Genomic DNA, 15,827 nt, shown 5'->3' with positions numbered 1-15,827 from the left:
CCCACTTTCCGGCCTTGTGCCACATTTTGCTGAGGTGGGCAGCAAATAAATCTCTATCCCATTATGATATGATTTTTCTTTAAATATTTTTTGTATTTTATGAAAATAAATATTTACCCATTATGAATCTCTCATGATGGGATGTGTCTCCTAGCGGCTTCGGCTGCAGGGAGACAGGGTAGAAGTACTCGTCAAGGATTCTTCACTTGAAACTCATCTCGACAGGTAAGGGGCCGGGAAACGGCTCAGCACCTGTCGGACTGAGGTACGCCGCCTGAGTAATACCTAGGAGGTTCACCCTCCCAGGCCTGGGTAATACCTAGGAGGTTAACCCTCCCAGGGTGGCAGGGCCTTAGAGGGTAGACCTAGGTAATACCCATGCGGCAACCTCATCCTGACAGGTACCGGGCCAGTTCCTGACCCCGCATCTGTCGGGCTTATTGTCAAGAACAGATTTTTGACTGGTGCATTCTACTCAGTCTCCAATTAATTTAAGCAACAAGGAGAGTCATCCTTCAATATTAACAATAATGGGAGGGTATTTTCATATATTCGTATCAGCGTTTTAAGTGATAGATCGAAGCCCTCCTACGGTTGTCCTTTTTCCTTGGCATCTTTATCTTCTGTTATCTTTTCTTTTTCCCATCGTTTTATATTTTCCCAGGTGTAAGTCATTTTTCTTTCTATTACCTCAGATAAATTCTCTCGCATTGTGAAATCTAAAATCTTAGCTGTGTAGCATTACCCTAATTCTTTAACACATCCACACAGCCTCATCATCAGGGGACTTTTTCAGACCCGGGTTATCTTCCGTTTGTAAACGCTAAATGTAAACGCTGGTGATGCTTGGCTTTTTCTGCTTTTGCGGGGAATTAAAGTTTAAAATGTAAAAGTCAAGTATCATGATTCAGTTGTGCTTTAAACAGAAATATTTATTTCGGATGCGCCTCTGTCACATAAAAGAACCGTCTATGGATTTCGTATGTCGAGCCTTTTGGCTTATGTTGACATACAGCTTCTCAAATGTACTCGTGATGTTACATTGTGTAAATCGCCCGTTTCTTTGATCGGCTTTTCTCAAGTATACGTTTATCGAAGACATTCTGATACAAAATTTATCTAGGAAGACAATTAGATACATTAATTACATCTGTGTGAAATTTCATAAAAATCGGCCCAACCGTTTCGTAGTCCATAAGAAACAAGCTTACACGTACATATACAGAAAGTTCCTATATAATAGTCGATAGAATATATATATATATATATATATATATATATATATATATATATATATATATATATATAGCTGTTTAACATTACCAAACTTATAAATTTCTTTAAAGAAAATTACTGGCAAACCCAAGGAGCCTTTCGCCAACAAACTCATCAGGAGTTAATCGTCAGACTGCAAAGAAAAAAAAAATTAAGTATCATGTAAAGGCAGAGACTTAATGGGGTATGCATGTAAATTTGATCGAGCGAGAAAAAAGAAAGAAAAGAGACTGGTAGGAATACGAATAAAATCAAATATTTACAATTATGTAAAATATATGTACAAGTGGGGACAAAAGAAAGAGTTAAAATATATCCCCAAATAAGTCTAATGACTTGACGAGTTCTTTCTGGAGAGAGAGAGAGAGAGAGAGAGAGAGAGAGAGAGAGAGAGAGAGAGAGAGAGAGAGAGTCTACGTGAAGGAATAGAGACTGACTTCAAAATTTGCACATGATTCTTTAGGTTATCCCGGTGTAAAATTCTAAAACCCTCCATTTTATACAAATTGGCACATGCTGGACTTTCATGAAAGCGTTGGCTAATGGCAGATTCAAAGGCGGAAGAGGGGTGGTAAGAACGACAAGGCTGGCCAAATCTCATTTTTGATAGCATATGTTGGTTAATTCGAGTCTGCGAATTTAAGGAGGTTCGCCCCAAATATTCAGCACACTGACAATGTAATTCGTAAACTACATTACTTTTTGTGAAATAAGGTAAAACATCCTTAACAACTAGAGGAAATGCAGACATTACAATTACACAAAAATACCAAACACAGAACAACGGACGGGTAGCAATTTGATACAGATTTAATTATTCGTCCACCCAAACACTGACCAGTCTCCCCAATCCAAATAATTTTTTAGTAGACACGACACTTGGAGGGACCAAAGACTGTAGGAGACCCTCGGGTTTTGCCGGCTATTTACTTTAAGCAATATATATATATATATATATATATATATAAGTAAATGGTAGTTTGCTCGAAGCATTGCTGGTAAAGGAATATGTGAAAGTTTGAAAAGCTGACAGCAATGTGGAAACTCAGGAACTGCAAAAGGAAAGGAAGGAATTACAAACAAACAAATAGACGGGTATGTTTGAGTAGAAAGGCTAGTATCGCATCTGATGTGATTAGTTAACTGTGTAGGTAACTGAAGATTATTTTTATTATTGATTATTACTTTTTGGCTATATTTTATTATTTGTAATGTTATTTATTTCCTTATTTAATTGTATACTTTTTATTAGAAAATGTTCTTATGGTAATTTTTTTTTACTCTATTATGATAATGTATTCTGTTTATTTATTCAGTTCCTTTTTTTAATACTAACTAATTTATGACGTAAAGGAGGTAACTGTACTTAAGATTTTTTTCTTTTTACTTGTTATAAATATATTTTATTATTTATATATTATTTATTTATATTAATGTATAAGGCAGCTAACTGAGCTTTATTTCTTGTATTTTTTAATAAACATTTTGTGGCTATAATATTATTTCTTGGTTTTATATATTAATATCCTTTTGTATTTGTTTCATCGCATTTGCTACTTATTCACTTTATCCTCTTTTTCTCAACTTAAATCTATCTTCTCTCATTCACTTTCATATCTCTTTTTACCTTGTCTTGTTTCTATTTTATTTAGCTTTATTTATCTATTTTTATAGGTTATCCTAAATCTAATTCTTAAATGTAAATTTTCTGTTTGTTTATTTACTTTTTTCCCATCTGCTTCACTCCCATCCCGCCCAAAACATCCGCACTCTGCATTTTATCTCCACACTCCTTTCTCTTTACTCCCACCCCACCCAAATCACCGACCTTCATTGGCATAATCTTGTTACATTATAAATTAGAAATTAAGTTTAAATCTTTAGTGAAGCTGTGTTTGGTGTAATTAATGTGTAATATATTCTGATATTTGCATACAAGTAAACCTAAATGCATGTATATATGTATATATTTCTTGTGTGTATATTTGTTATATGTATTTTACTATAGACCCTCTATCTCATCTCATTTGCTTAAAAAGTTAAGTACAGTTACTTCCCTTACAACATAAATTACCCAAATTTGGCTGCGGTATTACAAAAGATAAATATACAATAACATATTGGCGTCGTTGCTAATATTGAAAAAGAAATGAATAAATAAACAAAATACATTAATAATAGGATAATTAGATGATTTTCTAATTGAAAAATAAATAATTTATTAAGAAAATAAATAACATTACAAATAAGGAAATATACACAAAAAGTAATTAAAAAATCATCTCCAGTTAGCTAGACAATAAACTAATAACATCTTACTACGGTACTAGCCCCTTGATGCGGCCCTGGTCTCTTTCGCCATCTGGGATAATACTCTGGTTTTCTTTTTGAAAAGGGGAGGTGTTTTCTCCAGAAATTAATCAAAGTTTCATACGACAAGCGAACTTTATGTACTCATGTTCGCTGAGGATTATATAGCGAGAAGAGGAGTGATAAATACATAAATAATTAGATATTTCTTTTGTCGAACATACCCGTCTATTTGTTTGTTTGTTTTTCTTTCCTTTTCTTTTGCTGTTCCGGTCTTTCCGCATTATTTTAGGCTTTTTAAACTATATATATATATATATATATATATATATATATATATATATATATATATATATATATATATGAGAGAGAGAAAGAGAGAGAGAGAGAGAGAGAGAGAGAGCAATTTTATACAATATATTAATAATTGCAGACAATTATTTTTAAAATGTATGAGGGGCGTTGAAAAAATTATGCCTCGTATTTTATTCCGCCCAAATTGATGATCGAAAGGAGTCGCAAATTGAATTCTTATGATAGCTGAATGAATTATTCATGACCTGAAAGTAGCATCACTTTATTGCAGATATTGACGGTGTGAAATTCTAAGAATACAATTTCTGTTATAGGCATATTGTTATAGGCATATGTCAGAAGCAGATATATGTCACTGAATTCCCCCAGAAAGGAAAAATTGGAGCGATAAACATTCATCTGGTCCAACATTCTGTTTATCGTTTATGAAACTGATGTAGTTTATGTCAGCTCAGTTAACATATGAGTTCGTCGATTTCAGAGTGGCAACAGAGATATAAGTGACAAAGTGTGCTCCAGGTGTCCATACACTATCATCAATAAATCGCTGGAAAAATGTATTGCGAATGGTGGTGACTAAAAAAATTTATTCTGAGGCACTATTCCCGTTTTCGCAACTCCTTTTAAGTTAACAAATATGAAGCATCATTTTTTTTTAACTATCCACGTATTATTGTAAATGATGTACATTTTAAAGCCTGAAAAATAGTAGAGACATTTTTTTATTTGGTTTTCCTTTGCAATTTCTATTTCGAGTAAGATTTATTTAAAATCTTTTCTATTTTCGAGGAAGGTTTAAATAAAAGTTGTCGTTTCTAAATTAAAGCATCGTTTAATTTCTGATCATGTCAACACATACAGGGTTTGAACAAAATAACAGAAACACCTTACACTTTTGGCATCACCCTTTGAAGGTGTTCTAAACAATCAAATGCTTTTTTCTTTATTATCTATATCATGTGATATGCTTGCTTAAAGTACATTTTTTTACAGATATTTAAAGATGCCAAAGGGTTTTCCTATAAAAATGGCAAGCTTTACGGACTTCCAAGGAGGCCAAATAGTTGGAGCTCGTATAGCACGTGCTAGTGTAACAGAAACTGCACGAATGCTTAGCGTTTCAAGAAGCACTCTCAAAAGTAATGACGGCTTTTAAAAGAGAAGGAAAAACGTCCTCAGAAAAGCACAAGTCTGGTCGAAAGATGAAGATGTCTGAAAGAGCCCGTCAGACTCTTAAGCAAATTGTTAGAGAAGATAGCAAGATCACGGCTCCTAAAACATTTACAGGACCCAGTTTCCACAAAAAACTATTTGTCGAAAGCTGCACAAATCTGGATTTTTTGTAAGAGCTACAATTAGAAAATCTCTGCCCTCAAAGAAAAATGTTCCAAAACGATTAGAGTGGGGTAAAAACCTCTACAATTGGTCCCGCGAGCAGTGGAAAAATATGATTTTTTCTGACGAATCATCATTTTCCTTATTTCCGATCCCAGGCCGAGTCTACGTTTGGAGCCGGCCGAAAAAAGCAATTTATCCAGACTACCTTCTCCCAGCCGTAAAGCATGGCGGGGGTTCTATGATGATTTGGGGTGCTATTTCTTGGAAATCCGCGTGACCAATGATTACTCTTCATGGAAGTCGAGACTATTTGGAAATTTTGTACGACAAAGTTCATCCTATGTTTCCAGAACTGTTTCCGGAGGTGGGGGACCACCATCTTTCAAGATGATAATGCTCCAATCCATACGGCTAGACTTATTAAAGATTGGCACGAAGAGCATTCCAATGAAGTTCAGCATCTGATTTGGCCATCATAGTCTGCAGATTTCGACATTATTCAACATTTATGGTCGATTTTGGAGATGCAAGTAAGAAATCGATTTCCGAAAAGAACTGGAGGATGTTTTAGCTGAAGAATGGGATAAAATTCCATTAGAAACAATTAACAATTTGTATGAATCAATACTTCGGGGAACTGAGGCTGTAATTGCCGCAAAAGGTGGACCTACTCTATATTAAAATAAATCTTGTTGATTTTTAAGATGTTTCTTTTGTTTTGTCCATTTATTTTGTGTGTATTTAAATTTTTTTGTCTCATTTATAACAAACACTTTTCACCTGTTCTTTCAATCTTTTAAAATGTGATCAGTGTTCCAGCATAATTTATGAGATAAAAAGCAGAATGTCGAAACTGTCTATCGAGATGGGATTTCCAATTTGTAATTCCTTTATTTGTTTATTTTCATTCATTTTATTTTAATGAAACAATATGGCACATTTTTATTTGGTTTTAAAATTGGAATTGATAATTCTTTTAATCTATTTATAGGCTAAATATTTGGAAAACAAGATTTTGTTTTTAGTTCGACATTGATTATATCTCCTCAAATAGCAGTGCAAGTAAGAGACCTAATTCTTGATATTAGTTTTTTTTTATTATAATAATACATTACACACATTGTTTTAGCAGACGGTGTCGAACACATTCTTGTGAGCGCAATTTAGTAGCACACGTTCTTATGCAAACTTTCTTATGCATATTCTCAATGGACAGGTTTCCCTCATTTGCGCTCACGCACAAACACACATTTTGCCCTCTTTACGTACAGCCACGGGCAAATATCATTCTATGCACACGCTCTTTGTACACGTTCTAATGAAATAGACAGCATCTCAACCAAATGTTTGGCTAAATTATATATCTTTAGAGATTTTGTTTATTGAACACACACGCATGCATCCATACAGACACGCATACGCACATATATGTGTATGAGTGTGTGTGTGTTGTGTGTGTGTGTGTGTGTGTGTGCGTGTGTGTATGTGTGTCAGAAAGCAGTAGAGTGATTTGCCCTAGAGGAGAGGCATATTAAAAAATTAAGTCCATGTAAAAAGGGATCCAACATAAAAAATAAAGATAACGAGGTTTCAATAGTGCTCAATAAAAAGTTAAGGATATGTTTGGATTTAATTTCAAGTTGACAATTTACAAATATATATATATATATATATATATATATATATATATATATAAATATATACATATATCTATATATATATATATAAATATATACATATAAATATATATATATACATATATCTATATATATACACTCGCACACTCACACTCACACCACATACCCCATATATATATATAGATATATATATATATATATATATATATTGTTCTTGTGAGTTAACGACAGAATACATTTCAAAATTGACTAAATACATACATAAATGATCTTACGCTACAAAATAGCTGCTACCAAAATTCTGCAGCTCAATGTCCTTAAAATATAATATGGTCAACATCTTGAAATTTGGAAAATTGACCTCTAACATTTATATATATATATATATATATATATATATATATATATATATATATATATATATATATATATATATAAATATAGTAAGTTATAAAATATATATGGCGATTAAGCTACACTGAATATTCGGCTTATGCGCATAAGCCTGAAGAGCCCTACAGTGGATGAAACACGGAATATTCAGGGTAGCTTAACCGCCATATATATTTTATAACTTACTAACTAGCTCTACCTACGTATTGAGCACTTTTGAAGCAAATACTTAAAGTTTACGCATAAATTTATACTTTCGTATATAAAGTTTATGTGAATACATAAATGAAGTAGTTATATATATATATATATATATATATATATATATATATATATATATATATATATATATAGCGGCGCTGTGTATGCGTCTCGCAAGTTTTCCCAAGCCTAAACTACTAATATTATTATTATAATATAATGTCTATATAAACGGTACCACATAATCAATATGTTGCATATTATGTGTGCATATCTATCTATCTATCTATCTATCTATCTATCTATCTATATATATATATATATATATATATATGTGTGTGTGTGTGTGTGCGTGTGTGTGTGTGTGTGCCTGTATATGTATATATATACATATATATATATGTATATATATATTATATACTAGCAAAAGTACCCGTCGTTGACTGGGTTCAAAAACAGCCTACTGAAAATGGACTCTGATTTTTTTAAAGTATGATAGGTTATGAAAAGGAAGGGTTGTAAAGATATAGCTTCGAATTTGGGGGTATCAAAACCAAAGAAAAATATGATGAAAGTAAAAATAGATAAACCCCATAATTTATTATACCATACCTCTTCACACTGAAACACTTATCACAATATTCTTTGGATCTATATTAAAAAACCTTGTTAAACTTTGTGACATATTTCCATTCTATGGAGGTCAGGTGGGAACGAACACCCCATAGTTTTATTCTACCATATTTCGTCAGACTGAAACATAATTATCAAAGTACACTTACGCAGATAGATATGAAAAGTCTTTATTACAGTTTGTGCTTATTTCTATTCTATGGAGGCCAGGCGCGAACACTGACCCCACAATTTTATTATACCATCCCTAATTAAGTTAAAACATACTTATCAAAGTTTTCTTATGTACATCTATATCAAAAACACTTGTAAACGTTTTTTTTTAATTTTTTAATTTTTTATTTCCATACTTTGTGGACCATGCGCGGACGCAGATCCCACAATTTTAATGAACCACCGTTCTGCCAGATAAAACATATCCATTCCTGTGTCTCGATACATCTTCTATCATTATATGTCATCAGTTTTTAAAAAAAGTCAACCATATAGGAGCCTATTCGTGACCACACACACACACACACACGCACACACACACATTCAGCTTTATATATATATATATATATATATATAGAGAGAGAGAGAGAGAGAGAGAGAGAGTGACTCAAAAGTAGGTTTACAGTTATTTAATATATATTAATTCTTTAACTAGGTTATTTGAAAAACTTCCAATAGTTTAAATATTTATTTGAAATTCGACACCATAACAACGGGAAATTTATTATACCTGTTAATATAAAACCAGACAATTTAATCTCTCAGATGCTCAAAATTTCCTCCTTCAACATTGCAACATTCTTCAAATCTCTCCAGGACACTCTGACACACAGTTCGACACAAATTCCGATCTTCATCAATTTCTGTGAATGCGACATGAATGTATGCTTTAAAATCATTTATTGTTTTGGGTTACTTCTCATAAACCTTGTTCTTAACAACACCCCCCCAAAAAGAAATCCATGCTGCCCCTTCTTCCGAACCAACGCTGTGGAAAAACTTGGTTAAGGTAGTCTCTTACTCGAGACGCATACTGTGGTGGTGCTTCATTCTGCTGAAAGAAATGTTCATCAAAGTCAGGTTTAGTTATGAGTTGTGGTCCTACTACTTCACGAAGCATGTCCAGGTATTTTTCCCCATTTACAGGTCCATTAAATAAAAATGGGCCCAAGCTGTTTATGTAAATTCGATCTATACTCTCTGGAGTATTTTATATTGCTTGTACATTCAACTCCAACCATATAAAAGGTAGTTTAATAACTGTAAACCTACTTTTGAGCCACCCTATATATATATATATATATATATATATATATATATATATATATATATATATATATATTTATGCTTGTTTTAATGGAGATTAAACAATGCATTGTGGATGCGTTGTCGGTAGCTCCCATAACTCTCGCTTCTCCTAATTTGTTTCTCGGTCTTCGTTTAAAATGAGTGATTTTTGTCACAAAGGGAGACGAAAAGGCCGTATTCTTGATCAGCAGTATTTCTGCGTGAGCAATCGCATGAGATGCTGGAAATTGTCGGTTTCTATTTCTATCCTTGTAACAATGTTACCAATAAAAGTGCTGGAGGTAAACATTTTACTGGGCTGACGTTACCTGCCTAATAATCAGGGACCCGAACCTTGAACTAACTAATAAGAAGGCCGTCCTATAATCAGGTGCAAAGCACTGGGGTTGCTGCATTGCCATTTGGTGAATGGATTCTGGACCATGAAGTAGCTTCTGTTTTTGGTTTCTTGATGCCATATTAGCAGGTAATTGTTACGGCCTTACCTTTTCATGATCCACAAAAAATATTTCTTCACTAATTTTTCTCCCTTACTTTCCCTCTCTGCCCTGATCTAACCAAGTCTACCGACCTATTTCACAAATCCCAAAATCCCATTACGAAAAGTGTCCAGAAAGAATGCAGGATTAAACCCCGAGCTCAAACTTCCAACTTAGAAGCCCACTACCATGTCTCCTTCTCCAATATTAGGGGTCTACGTTTCAACCTTCCAGAAGTTGAAACCCAATTACAGGAGATCAAACCTACGTCATTTCCGGTGTGACGGTGGTCGTAACAGCAAAGGCGTCACGTGTTTTCCCCGTTCTTTCCCTCCTTCGCGGTACGGGTTCGAGCCTGCCTATCTACTACCACTTTTTTTTGGGGGGGTGGGGTGGAGCTCAACACACGCCTCCAAACACCCGGGCAACGCCGGGCACACATAGTAGTATATATATAAAAACAAATGTTGAATGAAATAATATCTATTTTCATAATAGTTATTAAATATCAATTTTCTAACAGATAACATACTTATTCGCATTGGCTTCACTGGGATTGGACAACTTATTTCCCTAGATGATTTCATAATTAAAGGATATTTAATTTAACATCCAAATGTTCCCCCAAGATCACCATTGACGTGGAATATGTACCTACATTAAAGATGGCTTTTGAGGTGGCAGTGACATCTCCAGACATTTCCTAAATTACCGTATAGGTGCTTCCGGGTTGTACTTACACCACTGCGTTTATATTTGCCCTCTATTGCCTCTAAAACACGGAGTTGCAATCTTTAAGAGCATATATAAGACAATTAACCACACCCTGTTTGCTGATGCTCCGATTTAATTCACATTTGTTGAGACTTCTAACAAGACAGACGATTAGGGGAGGTTCTGTCACGTTTCTCCATTGCTTATGACCTAACTCAGATAGTTCACGATCCTACTCACGTGCTTGAAACTAATGGTCAGTATGCAAGTCTCTAAAACTTTTTCCCACAACTTGCCCTGAGCTATGTTCATCCTCCGTTTCGTAACTGGGATCTTCCAACTACTTGTTTGTCTCAGTTAAGATAAAAACAAAATGTAATAAGTCCTCAACATACTTCTCCAGCGTACAGGATATAGATACTATGGCTGACTGGGATAGCTTTCGTACATTTATATAAGATCTACATCCGTGTTCCATGTTTTAAAAGGTGTCCGCTATAGTATCAGACCTGATAGAATGGTTAATTGTAGGTATAGACCGTTCTAAACCCTTAAAAAATTCCAGAAAAAACGCACAAGAGCCAGCCAGACCCCTTAAAATTTATAGTTTCGGGCTCAAATCACTTTATTAAGTTAGATCCAGGTTCAAGGAACCTATATCTAAAATTTCCAGTGTCTAGACCCAAAATTGTCGGAGGAGTTTGGTAGAGTTCTTAAAGGTCAAATCGTTGAAATTTGACCCCTTAACAGCCAAATTTCTGGCTGACACCCGCCACATCGATTTTCCCAAATCTCAGTAGCCGGTATTTCAAATTTCGAGTCTATAGACTAAAAATTAACAGAGTTATTGCGTAGGGAAATATACACAGACCGACAGACACGCAGAGACACAGACAGACAGACAGACAGACACGTTCACTTTTATAGATATATAGATATAAGTGATAGTGTCTGTGTGTGTGTGTGCGTCTGTGTGCATTTCCCTACGCTAAAACTCTGTCAATTTTAAGCCTACAGATTCGAAATTTGATATACAGGGTACTGAGATTTGGGAAAATCGATGTGATAGGTTTTCGACAGAAATTTGGCGATTAAGTGGTCAATATTCAAGAATTTGACCTTTGAGAACTCTACCAAACTCCTCCTACAATTTAGGGTCTAAACACGTGATATTTTATATATAGATTCCTTGGACATGGATCTAACTTATTAACTTTAATTGATCCCTAAACAATAAATGTTAAGAGGTCATAATAGGGGTCAAAGTTTAAAAAAATTGACCGTTTTTTTTCTTCAGCATACACTTCAAAACACCTGGGCAACACCGGTCACCGATTGCTAGTATATATATATATATATATATATATATATATATATATATATATATATATATATATATGTATATAAAATTTATATACGTATATATATATACGTATATATGTATATATATACTTATATATACAAATAATTATACGTATATATACGTATATATATATATATATATATATATATATATATATATATATATATATATATATACGTATATCCGTCATTAAGGCAATCCCTATATCAGCACCTTAGGCATAGTTGTCAACAGCATGACTAAATGCAAAGCCAAGGAGAATAATAAGGCAAAGTCGATTCATAAGAATCATTTGGATGATAATCCAAGCAATGTAACATTCATACAAAAAGAGCACAAACCCCCCAAAAAACGAATTAGAAGAAAGAATAATATTTGGTTCAACCCCCCATACAACAATAACATCTGAACTAATATCCCAAAAGAATTCTTTAAAATAGTAGAAAATTCATTCAAATATCTTCACAAATACAGCTCGAGCCTAAATAAAAACTCTATAAAATTATCCTTCTACACTATGTCTAATATAGCACAAACTATTATAAGCACAAATAATAAGAAAATAGAATCGGCGTAGAAAATAGTTAACCACAAACCAAGTCTAGCTCAACCAAACTGCAACCGTAACGACCCAAATATCTGCCCACGTTATATATTCTTGTACAGTAACCGGACTTCCATCAAACACGACAGCAAATAACCAGATAGCCACAGCCCATAGAACTAGTTATTCCACCGAGGATCCGCATAACCCAACAAATTATAACACACTAACTGCACAACCGATAACACAACCGATAGGAATAGGCGATGGTGAGCCAGAACATGGAAACTCAATTTACCCCCAGATAAATCAAGAATCTTTAAATACACCACACACAAACCCAAAAATACACACCTACATAAGATTATCCTAAAAAAAACAGAATTGCGAACCATCTACAATCATTCTCTAGAGAGACCCCTAAAACAAAAACCAGAATTGCGAACCATCTACAATCATTCTCTAGAGAGACCCCTAAAACAAAAACCAGAATTGCGAACCATCTACAATCATTCTCTAGAGAGACCCCTAAAACAAAAACCACCCTATCTAACCTATCTAAGAAAGCTGAAACTAAACAAAATAAATTTCTCATTAAAATGGAGGATATTAAGAAAATGGAAATTTTACACTCCAGGATCTAAACCCTGCCTATTATGTAACGCAGAGGCGACTGAGATTATAACGACACCTAATGAATTAAACATTCTCAACTTAAAACCAGAGATAATCTCCAGTTGGAGGCATAAGAGAAAGGTCAAGCACAGAAATACAAATATCCTCGTTGAAAATATACCACCAGAAATCAACTAATGCTTAGCACATCTAACAATAACAATGAAAAAAAAAAAACATAACCCCCTAGCTAACCGCTTACACCCCATATTTTAATGTTTTTCTGCAATCTACACTAAGACTTGGTTATCAGCTGCGCTCGCCATTAAAACTTTAAATTTTTACATAAACTATTATCAAACCCCCTGAATATATAACGATTATTGAAGTTTAATTTAAAAAAATCCGTCCTTGAACCACGTACCCCGGCAAGATCGTACAGATGCTACAACTACTTTACTCATAGCTTCTCAGACAATTATCCCTAACCAAATCTCATCAACGCTTGACACCACCTATTAAGCTGCAAAAAAACAAACAAACTAGGAATTAACACCAGTTACACCAAAAAATACCCCCACCGATTTAAAGGCCATAGCATAATGAAAAGTAACTTAGAAACCCCCTCCTCTCTGGGCCTCTAACCTGTAAATAAGAAATATTGCCCTCTACCTGCAACTCTCCCCCTACTAATCGCACTAATCTAAATTCCCCCATAATAATAAAAAACCAGCACATATAAACTTATGCAATTAAAATGATAATAACCCTTCAATCCAGAAATATTTATATTTAATATTTAAATTCACTGAAATTTACTTTACAATAAGGTCCTCCGACTTTCAGTCACTCAATATAGCCCCTTCCACCCCCGTTATCTACACAGACATATGCCCATTTCCAATCCATGCCGATTGACGGTCAGCAAATACAGATCCAACCAACCCCACACGTCAGCTTAGAGTATCCTCTACTTCCTCCACCTAGTTAATCTTGTTGCCACTATCAACTTTATTCTTTCATTAGAAAAGAATACAGATGCCCGCGACAACTTCCAGAGAATGTCGTCACAGTTTTGAACCAAACCTGAATTCTGCCATTTCATACACAAACGAAGAAAAAACTTATCGCACCAGCATAACTAATGAATACCAACTGAACTATATAAAAAGAAAAATCTGCAAGACAAAACGGATATTTATACGGATTAGAGGTATATCTACCCTCAACATCTCTAAGAATAAGAAAACAATTCAAGGATTCAACACTCAGAAATTACTTTTTCCTCGTTTAGAAACGAGCATGTATGTACTCTGTTGTTTTCTGTCCTTCTCATTTATAACATAGAAAGCTGGTCTCTCCAGTCGGGTATTCTCGTGACTTTATTGTTGACTATTATAAACCCTCCCCCGTAAAGAAATATTAAAACCCCCAGGATTACTACTTTCCAAACTCTTTGTTTCTGCCGGCAAACCCCATTGTATGTGTGTATTCGTGAGTGTATATATATATATATATGTATGTATATATATATATGTATGTGTATGTATATATATGTATATGTGGGTGTGTATATGTATGCGTGCGTATGCACTACTCTAATCCCTTATACCTCATTTAGGTATCCAACACTGCCCCCTAAACTAAACTAAAACTTTTTATTTTTATAAATTTTGTTTTTTATCTTATATATATATATATATATATATATATATATATAAATATATGTATATTTATATATATTTTTTTCCGCCTCTTCTTTCTTTTTTTGTTCTTTTTACTTTACCCTTCCTCCTCTATCCCTTAAATATATTTCATGCGTCTTGGATCTTGCCTTTATTTGTACCCTTTAATTTTACTCAAATTCTAGTTATTATTACCATTATTATTATTATTATTATTATTATTATTATTGTTATTATTAATACTATTGTTTTTGTTAATATTATTATTGTTATTTCATTATCGTTGTCGTCGCTATTAATATCGCTAGTATCATCATCATTTTTATTGTCATTACCATCGTCGTTATTACTGTTGTTATTATTAATATTGTTATGGTTAATAGTAAAATTTCCCCTATTACTCCACCACGCCAATCATCCATATCCAAAATTCTATTTTTGCCCTGTTAAACACCCCCAAAGAATTTGCCACTTTATCTCTCCACCTTTGCCTTATAAAAAAGAAAACATAGAAATATTGCTACATATTACCTAGCATATAGTATACTTTCAAATCAAGTATTATAGCCTTATAACCATCCATCCAGACCCTCCCATTTCGCCGTAAATTTCCACCATAATATACCTCCCAAAAGTGTACACTAGTCCATAGATAATAGACACCTTACACGCCTTTAAATTAGAATCCCCACACACCCAGTTAAGTCCCAACTTTAACCCTAAAACATATATTAAATACACTTAAGACTATGATAAAGACTCTATACACCTTTCTGCACTACACTATATATAATACGCTCCTTTTTTATTTAGAATTCGACCCCCTAAACATCATGTATAATTTTAATTTGTTTTGATCTATTTCGTTCCTAATGAATCCAACGCTAGACGCCGCACCCCATATTACCTAGCATCTTCTCTACTCTTCTGATGAGAAGCATTAGACTTCGAAATGCCTTGGCATAAAAAGTCCCTTCTATCCCCCCAACTAATCGATTGTATTCCCTTATTGAATAAATGAAC

This window comes from Euprymna scolopes, chromosome 10 (genome assembly GCF_053919585.1).
Source record: "Euprymna scolopes isolate OS-2025 chromosome 10, ASM5391958v1, whole genome shotgun sequence".
NCBI lineage: Eukaryota > Metazoa > Mollusca > Cephalopoda > Sepiida > Sepiolidae > Euprymna > Euprymna scolopes.
The sequence above is the reverse complement of the archived record's forward strand: the minus strand, read 5'-3'. Positions refer to the sequence as shown.